At 41.3% G+C, this 6,690-nt stretch overlaps 1 pseudogene; it reads left to right on the forward strand.

The window, feature by feature from the left end:
* Positions 1-335: 335 nt before the first annotated feature.
* The window catches only part of LOC119292408, a 7,400-nt pseudogene continuing 1,045 nt past the window's right edge, over positions 336-6,690 (forward strand).

Below are 6,690 nucleotides of genomic sequence, written 5' to 3' on the forward strand. Positions count from 1 at the left end.
TGGAAAAGTGACGCTTTCCTGCCTTCCTTGCGTCAGTGACCAGTGGGGCTTTGGCTAAGGGCCGAACGAGTGGTCAAAGTCATCTGCTTGCCTCCTGGGTGCCGCCGTGACTAGCTGGCCCGGCATCCATCCATCAATCCACCAAAATGTAGCTGCATCCATGCACACGTACGCCATCTTCAACTTTAAGCTCTTCATTGATGACGGCCAGCCAGTAGAGCACTCCCTGCCAAACGGCTCCGTGACCTGCCTGCACACCTCTCATCTCCTCTCCTCGTCCACTCCGCCGGCAGCTTCGAATTCCATCTCAGTGTTTGCTCTGTCCTCGCTTCGCCATGTCGGCCGCCGAGCTAAGGTGCCAGCTTAACGCGCGCATCAGCTACATGTACGCCACGGTGAGTCGTCCTTCCCCCTCATGTGGTTCTGGGCCGGAATTCGTCCATGATCGCTCTGTCCCCCGGATCGCCGTATGGCTGTCTTGCTGACTTGGCCTGATGGGTGGATCCAGGGAATTCTAGACGAGCACTACCAAGAGCTTCAGCCGCCGCAGGACGAGGGCTTCGTCCCGAGGTCATCAACATGTTCCTCCACGAGGCCGACATGATGCTCAATGACATCACCAGCCTTCTGTCCGTGCCGTACCACCGCACCAAGCCCTCTGCTTTCCTTAGCCCCATCGTCCTGGGTATTGATTTCGTATCCTCTGCTTAATTTGTGATTCCCTCCTAGGAACCTGCCCATCGTCGACTTCGAAATGGTGGGCAAACTAGTGCACCAGCTCAAGGCGTGCAGCGGCAGGTGATTATATGTTTCCCACACTGCATCGATGTCGATCGTGCCATTGAAATGTATTTGTCATGGGCATACCCCGGTTGTTGTTGTTTGCGCTATCCTGTAACCCTAATTACAAGTGTGGAGCTTAATTGTATTTCATGCCTAACGGAAGTACCGGCATTCATCCAACCACAATGTTGTTATGGCTTGGCCAGAAATTAGAACTTTGTTGTCTTGCGAGCCTTCCTGGAATTAGCGGTATGCTATTCAGCATAACACCGATGGTGATTTCCCGGTCTGTCCATGTTTCTATTAGGATGTGTCGGTGCAGTGTCGTCTGCGGTTGTCGTATATACATAAGTAGAAAAGTTGAGTTTAGTAGTCTTTTATATAATAGAATTGTCTGCATTAATTCCTCTCAATGGCAACACTAAAACGCGTCAAGGAAAACTTTGTCATCTTGCAAAAATTCAAGTACTATTGAATGTGATATTCAGCAATGGCAGTATTCTAGGCCAGCAATAAAAGTTGCCATTCTGAAAATATTTCTAGTGTTAATGATCTCCTGTTCTACATAACGCCAATGGATGTTTTTCCAGTTTCTCTGCTACATTGATGTTGTCTCTATTTAGATGTGTCGGCGTTGGTGTATACATCGTGGGCATGCGGCTCGTGCCATTTGTTTTGTCGTTTAGCCATAATTAGAAGAGCTAACTTTAGTTGAGCTAGTGATATGCTATTCAGCATTACGGCAATGGTGGGTATTCTCGTTTCTCCACGTTTCTATTCGGATGTGTCAGTGATGTGTCATTTGCGGTTGTCATATACAAATAAATAGAAGAGCTAAGTTTAGTTGTGTTTCGTATTTCATATAATGGAATACTCAGCATTCCTACCAATGGCAATTCTAAAACTCTAGGAAAACTTTGCCGTCTTGTGGAAATTTCTCGTACTATTGAATGTGATAATCGACAATGGCATTATTTTAGGTCAGCGATAAAATTTCCGTTCTGAAAATATTTATAGTATTAATGATCTCCTCATGTAACGCAAATGGCTATTTTCCAGTTTCTCCGCTACATACATTGATGATGTCTCTATGTGGATGTGTCGGCGTGGGTGTGTATACGTTGTGGGCGTGCGCCTCGTGCGGTTGGTGTTGTCATTTAGCCATAATTCAAAAGATGAATTTAGTTATGTTTTGTGCACTGGAAATGCTGATGTATATTAATGTCGTTTGGTTAGGGAAACTCTAACGTTTTATAAATATCTCTAGCACTACTAACTACTATAGCACATAATACCAACGCTATTTTCTGTTTAGGGTTATGAAACACTTTATTGTGTTGATTACCTTGACGAATAGCTCCTCGAGAATATTATTATGACACCGCAATTATGCTTATGTTCAACATTCCATAGTGTTTGTTAAGTTTGGGAAATTTCTAGTTTCTTGATCGTGCTCTTTTTGGCATGTATCAGCGTTGGTGCTAGGAAAGTTAACCTTGCCTGCGTGCACTTCCAGCAGTTCTATGTGGGAAAAAGCAAAGAAAGGTCAGTTCTTGTTACCTTATTATATACGTACCACAGTAATTACTCTCTACTCTCTATGCTTATCAAATCCCCTGTGTGAAACCTGCCAACTTATTTTGTCTTTAATGACACTATTTTTGGCTCATATAAATCTAATATTCATAAGCACTAACCTGCTTATTCACTTCATCGCCAATCAGCTGATTGATATAACTCACTTCTTTATCTATATGATAATTCTCTTGTAACTTGTTAATTCTAGACATTTGTTTATACCACAATTAAGTTTTGAGATGGCTAGAGTTCTTTCTCAAACACTAGGTTACAATTTCCGAAGCATTCAGATTCAGTTTGCTTAACCACTTGAGAATGTGACAGTGTGGTGTGTTTGCATTATTTCAGGTGCCTCATGGCATTGAATGTTCTTAGGAATGAGTTCTACGATGTGCACGACAGGCTACAGACCATTATGCAGGTAGCATCTTATTTTCCAATGTTGGCTTTTGACTTCCAACTTCTCGCAAGTATCAACAATATGTAGACTGGTCACATATTGTTTAAGATAAAAAAAAGTAATTACGTTGATCTTATTCTTGTTACTATTGAAATTTGTATAGCAATACATTGTTTGGTTTCTGGAGCACTTTGTACGAGGTCTTTGAAAGTCCCATTTGTCGTTGAATGTTTCTGTCTTAATATTGTCACGATGGTTCGTTAGATGCTTAGGCTAACTCCAAAAAACCAGTTGTGTTTCCCAGCTTAACTTAACCTTTGCCAAGTACTGGAAAAATATACCGACATAAATTAAGCACCACTGTACTTTGTAGACCTGTCATAATCTATCATTAATCTACTCTTGTTTTGATGTAGTTGGAGCAGCAGATTGCAACCTTGGGTCCTAATTAAGTAGCAGTAATCGAAGTTAAAAAAGCATAGCCCCATGTGCTCTGGAATGATGGCGTGTATGTATCCTTGAAGATGTAGGCAGTTCAACGGTTGCTGGGCTTTGGACGGGGCGCGTGGAATCACATGGCAATTCTTGCTTCGGCACTCCGGGCTCGCAAGCACCCTGCAAATGGAATTTTTCTCTTTTATGTTAGTGCCTTTGTCTGTTAACTATATATACTTGTGTGTCATAGATGGTCTGCGGCTGTGTGTAAACTCTATACTTGGTTGGGTACTTTTTGGCTTGGTCTTATTGTATGTTGCTCGCTGTTTTTAATACCGTCTTGTGAAATGTTATTTCCTCCAGCTAAAATATTATTGTTGGCTGGTGTACCGAGAGGAATTCCTTGCTGGCCTCCGCCACCACCATCAGAATCTCATACCATCGCCGCAACACCAAACTGACCATTTTGCAGACGGAGGAGAAAAGGAGATATGATGGGTAGGGCCACCGGAAGGTGCTGCGGGACAACATTTCATGGGTCATGAGGCTTGCAGTCCGCCAGAGAGGCAGATGTTTAATGGACATGAATCACATTTGAACTATATGTGCAATGAAGTACTCCCTCCAATCCAAAAAAAAGTGTCGCAACTTTGAATTGAGGTTAGTTCAACCTTAGTTCAAAGTTGCGACAATTATTTTGGATCGGAGGGAGTATAAGTCCTTGAGCATATATATAGGTCATATGCAAGAAATTCTTGGAAAATTTTACAGGTTAATTTAATATGCGGTGTTTGCCTCGAGGTCGCCTTTAGTTTCTATTAAATCCATTTCAAATTTAATCACATACTCTATATCTCCACTACTATTAAAAGAGCAAACAAGAATTGCACTAAAGACACACCACAAACTGTACACAGAATTACCAAAGACGTTCGATCAGTGTAACTAACTCACATCTAACAATCAATATTGCATCAAAAGTCTACCACCCAAATAAACAAACCAGATTGAATGTTCTGTCAAAGCAGACTGCCCCGCCCCGCGCACTCATTCATCCTCAGATAGTGGGATTATCATTACCCCAACCCGTAATTTTATCTCTGCCACAAAACTTTGCCGCTCCTCCTCTGCTGGCCCAATCCCGTAATTTTATCACAGATTTGTGATCAGGAACGCTGCCGCCGCCCGGCGCTCCTCCTCTACTTCCCCATGGGCGCAAGAAAACGGAGCCAACAGCCCCTTTTATTTCTTACAACTCGGCCAATCCATTGTTAGAATCCTCATACACCACTATTGTTTTGAATTCATTCGACGGAAAGGATAATGCGATATTAGAAGTTTAGAACTCATATTTGGGAAAAGGCGACAGAGTGTGAGAGGATGTGTATCTCGGACTTAGCATGTTTTCCTGATTAACTAAATCATGATTTTTAGCTTTTTGCCCACTACCGAAACAATAACCTATTTTCCTACACTTCCCGTAGTTACTGATTTAAGTTGTAATTATTTTAAGTTATTATCTAGGTGGGTGAACCATGTACCATATACAATATTTTTCAGCTAGGTTGGTCGTTGGCATTTCTGTCCTAGCTGCGAGCTTATTGATTCATCTGATTAACAGATGTTGATTGGTTTTTTTGTCAGATAAGGCAGAGTTCCAGATTGCAACATAAGTAGAATGTGGACTACTAGGAGCAGTCAGTGGGCTTGTACTGTGTTTCTATTGATTTTTTGTGTCCCCTTGTTTGATTGAACAGGAATGCAGTTCTTATTTTCGACGAGGATATTAGTATGGTGGATGATTGCTACGATTATCTTTTGTAGAATTGATGCTGCTTGAAAGGCACACCAACATATTGATGTAGTTTATCTACCTTCTCTGTCCTTCTTAAGGTTAGTGAATGGTTTCATAATATGATGCTATTTGTGATTAAACCGCAGAGGCCTTCATTTTTTCCACATGATTTTTAAAATCTACTAGCTAGAGTCATGTTTGGACATATTTTTCTTTTCCTCGGGCAAAATGAAAATTAGTCATGTGCTGATTCTATAGTGTATGGTTCTGTTCACCATCACCATCATTAAGCTATTTTATCACAAGGGCAAAACTAACATAAATTATTTATTTTTCAGGTACCAATGATTAAATGGTTTCTGCAGGTCTCGAGCATGGTTTCTTTCTGATTGCGAGGATGAATTTTACAAAGAGGATGTTTGAGAATGTAATCACATCACTATACATGTTTTCTAAGCATCTAAGAGCACTTTGTGTTCAGTTTCATGCTATAAGTTTATAGCTCAAATGTAGAGATGCATAGCTTGACTCTATAAGTAAGGGTGGCCTCATTTGATATACTTGGGTTGTGAACAGGTGATTGTGTGGCTGAAGAATGATGTGAATGATTGGAAGTGCTCCAACCAGTAAGCACTCAGGTGATGCCTGCAGTAGACATAGTGTTTTTTAGGATGAGAGTATTCATGTGGAAATTTTCGGTGAGCAGACAAAGACCGAGCAAAATATGGGTTGAATTTGTTGTGCTAAAGATACCGGCAGAATTCATTGTTGAGTTCTGAATTCATCAAGTTTGTGTTAGCTGTGCTGGAAGGTCAGGGTGCAGAATTTGTGAAGTGTTATATACACGAACCAGTACATTCTTCTTTCCGAAGGAGCTGTTTGCTTTCCTGGTGATAAGGCACTTTGGAATAGCTGGGTGCCATGGAACTGCAAGATTTTCACTTGCTTGGCTTCGCGGCATCGAGTATGGACATCTGATCGTCAAGTTAGAAGAGGGTTACAGGACCATATTTTGCCCTTTTTCTCTGAGCAGGATGAGGACATTGTCGATCGCATCACACTTAAGTGTGTATATGCTCGACAGGTATGGCATCACTATCTTCGATCGACTCATCTTGATGTTGTCCCTGCTCCTTCCGTCACTGATAATCTTCAGGATTGGTGGGGAGGTATCTCCAGTTCATTCCCAAAGTAACGATGTGGTTTTGGTTATCTTGTGATGCATGTGTGCTAGAGCCTATGGAAGCAACGCAGTGCTAGGGCATTCAATAATGCTCACCTCTGTGTTCTCATTCTTTCTGACCTATTGCGGGAGGGAAGAGGATGGCTGGATTATCTGAGTAGTCCATTGTAATATGTGTTGGTGGTGGAGCGTGGATGCCGTCCCCCTTTGGGGTGCTCTTGTAACTTGTGTTCTCTCCTATAAAATTATGGTTCAAATTTGCGTACTCTTCAAAAAGAAATATACACAAACCAAAGAGAAATTATATCACTGTCCTGATACAATTTATTGCTGGTAGGTGGAATGAACCTCTTGAATCATTCTTGCATATAGGTAATTCACTATATTTTATTAAATTTACTTGATACACCATTACATAATTTATGTTCAATTTTCTTGAAGAAATTTCCAAAAACATCTAGTTCAAGAATATTTTTGGAGGAACTGCGGTATGAATAATGTTTTTTTTTTATTTTT

The sequence above is a fragment of the Triticum dicoccoides genome, chromosome 4B, assembly GCF_002162155.2.
Source record: "Triticum dicoccoides isolate Atlit2015 ecotype Zavitan chromosome 4B, WEW_v2.0, whole genome shotgun sequence".
In the NCBI taxonomy this organism is placed as follows: domain Eukaryota; kingdom Viridiplantae; phylum Streptophyta; class Magnoliopsida; order Poales; family Poaceae; genus Triticum; species Triticum dicoccoides.